At 39.6% G+C, this 3,489-nt stretch overlaps 1 long non-coding RNA gene across 1 annotated transcript; it reads right to left on the bottom strand.

Moving 5' to 3' along the window:
• Nucleotides 1-313: 313 nt before the first annotated feature.
• Nucleotides 314-3,218, bottom strand: LOC143419450 (uncharacterized). The gene is made up of 2 exons (XR_013099429.1): nucleotides 3,061-3,218; nucleotides 314-2,013 (listed from the first exon to the last, which is right to left on the bottom strand). It is a non-coding gene; the product is annotated as an uncharacterized LOC143419450 (long non-coding RNA).
• Between the last annotated feature and the right edge of the window lie 271 nt (nucleotides 3,219-3,489).

Raw genomic sequence — 3,489 nt, 5'->3', positions numbered from 1 at the left:
CTTTGTTTCATCTGCACTTGTCTGCTTGTAACACTGATTATGAATGATGTACTGTACTGTGCCATGTTTTTGTTATTCAATAAATGCATTACAAACCCCCCCAAAACTCACTGCACACATGCAGCATGATCCGTGCACATCTGCCAATTCATGCACCCATGCTTGATGATGTAAGTGAACGAAAAGAAAGCCAAGTATTTTTAGAGATTTGTACCAACAGGAAGCTCTGAAAGTGAAAAAGATGTTTGTAAGTCAAATGATTGCTGTTTACTCAGGTTTAGATTCAGACATTTTAAAATAATTTACATCTTCAAAATATTTTTTTTTATTTGTGTTTATGTTTTGGTGCACACATTTGTGACACAAGCCATTGTACAGAGTTATACATCTTAGTTTATGCTTGTGGATCAAATCAAAGGTCGCAGATCCAAATTGGGCAGGGTTCTGCCTCCTATCAGCTCCGATCACAATATATGATCAACTACATCATCAATAATTGTGTCATTGTTAACAGTAAAATAATTAAATGGTGACTTTATATTTTAACAATAATTAATGATGATTATCATAAAATCTGTAATGATTGATTCTAAAAATCAGAGAAATGTTTGGCTCGCTGTTACTGAGACTTTAATGTTGTGCGAGCAGCCACAGAGATGAAGTTTTAAATTTAAAATTTTATTCCACATGATGACCTGTGCTCTGATTGCTTCATTTGATTTGCATAGTCACTGTGATGAAAACAGAAAAAAAACAAGAATAATGCCAATTATGTGTCAAATATAAAACAACAAATAACAACAAAAAAAACACAAACACAAATGTTCATCATCATCAAGAAAAACAAACAGTATAATTTACAGCTGCTTTTTTACAACCTGATAAAAAATATTTTTAGATCAGTTCATTTGGAGTTCGTAATGATCAAGAACTTTTGTAATAATCAATAAAGTTTCAATCATTGAATTGAACATTTTAAAGATTTTTCAGCTGAATTCTGAATGTTTACAAAATTCAAACATCACTATATAACCATGTAGAACATTGGAGAACAATCCTCTGTCTGATATTAGATATAATCAGTTATAATCCAACATATTGATTATATCCAGTAACACTATAAAATCATACCTAATGTTGTTTACAGGAAAAACATCAAAACTATAGGTTTCTTGACAAAGGCACAGAAGTGAAACTGCGGTTCAGTGGTGGCCATTTTGTGTCTAAAAATCATCTCCCCAATATTTTTTTATATGTATTGATATAAAACTGCCAGTAAAAAAATAAAATACCATCAAGGGCAAAAAAAACCCAGGACCCCATAAAGACCCCGAGTCCCAAAAGTCCCTGTGATCCCCGAAGTCCGCAGGGCACCACAAAGACGCCATGACCCCTCAAGTGTTTGTAACCACACAAGTCCCCATGGCCTCTGAAATCCCAGTTCTGGGTAGGGATGGTGGTGAGGGGTGGAGGTTTGAGCTTCACAAACATGTAAGTGAAGTATTTGAGACACAAAATGGCCACAGCGAGAAAACATCCTCCAGTTCATGAAATTTCCTTCCCTCCTTCCTTCATTGTTTCCTCATTTCCTTCCATCCTTGTTTCCTCTAGAAGAGCAAATAAATAAATCTGAGCCAGTCACAATCCTTCTACTGTTATGACATCACGCTCTGCAGCGATGATGTCACTTCTTTCTCCTGCAACGGTAGCAGCAGGCACGGCAGCTCCCCCCTTCATCATCCCCCCCTCCATCCTCCTTCACCGTGTATGGTGGGGGGGCGGAGCTCGACACTTGGTACGGGTTCTCATTGCTGGTAATAACCATTGGATTGGCTATCACTGTGGAGTCACTGGAAGAGTGGAGCTTAGCCCGTGGAATAGTTACCTGACCGTAGGGGTTCTCCAGAGAGACGTTGATATTTGAGGACATGCTGACACGTCACAAGACGGTGAGGCTAAAATTATGTCCAATCAGGCAGCTGGCCAATCAGTTAATGCAGTGCAGGAAGAGACCTATGTGAAAGGAAACAGATCAATACAGGTGATCAATAAGTACACTTACTGCAGAACTGATGTTCCGATCAGAGTGACTGATCAGATCTGACCAATAAGAGGAGTGGTTGATTACTCAATGAATGATAAAAGTAACTGAGTACTTTCACTGATTGAGTACATTCACAGAGTAAAACAAAGTTAAGGATCTGAGTACTTTGTCCTCTGCTTTATACTTTTACTTGTGACCCTTGAAGTATGTGATAGTACTCAGTGATGCTGCAAAAGCCCCACGCCCAGACATCTGCCCATTAATTTGGTTGATTGATTGGATTTGATTAGCTCGTGCAGCAACACTGAAGTTAGATTAATTCACCGAGGCCCAGATTTCCTGCTTTAAGTGAAGGCACCATTTGATGACACTCCTGGACCAACAGGTGAGGCATGTTACCTGGATGAATGTGGCTGTGAGGTGTACACACTCTGAGTCATCACATGAAGTCAGCAGTGAAGTACTCAACACTTTAACTGAAGTAAAAAGTACCACAGGTTACAAGTTGAAGTACTGCAAATCTTAGTATAGAATAGAATAGAATAGAATTCAACTTTATTGTCATTGCACATGCACAGGTACAGGGCAACGAAATGCAGTTTGCATCCATCCAGAAGTGCTTTAGTGATATAGATATATTACAATATATATTTAGATTTATATTTAGACACATTCAGAGGTCTGATTCCACCATTTATATGGTGGGGTAAAGAGCAGGTAAATACAGTACTGTAGTGTATTTTACTTTGATTTACTGTACTACAGTACACTGTAGTGTACGGCAGAGTGTACTGTACTATAGTGTAGCACAGAGTACTGCATTATACTGAGGTTTCAGTCACATTTTAAAGTCCTCTCGAGTGAATCAAAGTATTTATAAACTAGAGGTACTGCAGTAACCAAGTACAGAGTTACTTCTACTGCGTCTATAACATGACGTACTCCAGTGTTTAGCTGAAGTAGATGTATTGTAGTATTTGTACTACAGAGGATTTAAAGGGGTTTCAGGGACTCACCTGTATGTTCGTCGGTCGCCGCCGCCGTGTTCTTCTTCTTCTCTGAAATGGAAACAAATCTGACTCTGCTCTCTCTCATTCTGGCTCACTATGTGCGTGAAGCTCGCTTGAGCGCCTCGCCCAAACCTGTTCTACCGGCCGACACGCCCTCTCTCTCCCTCTGTTCATTTTCTATGTAACTCGACCACTGTCACTGCAAACCCGACACCACCTCCTCGCTGTGGTTTCGGTGCCCCCCCCCCCCCCCCCACACACACAAACGCAAACTATAAGTTGGTCTCTATTTGAATTTGACTTCATTTAATGTCATTTTTTGCTGTGCATGTGTTTTTTTTGTGTGTGTGTGTGTGTGTTCCTGTCTAGCTGTCTTTGTGAGGACCGAAATCTGCATTCTATTGTACTTGGGAGAACCAACAGTCACTGTGAGGG

Source organism: Maylandia zebra, linkage group LG7 (assembly GCF_041146795.1).
Source record: "Maylandia zebra isolate NMK-2024a linkage group LG7, Mzebra_GT3a, whole genome shotgun sequence".
Classification (NCBI taxonomy): Eukaryota; Metazoa; Chordata; class Actinopteri; order Cichliformes; family Cichlidae; genus Maylandia; species Maylandia zebra.
This window is presented reverse-complemented; position numbering and strand designations above follow the sequence as displayed.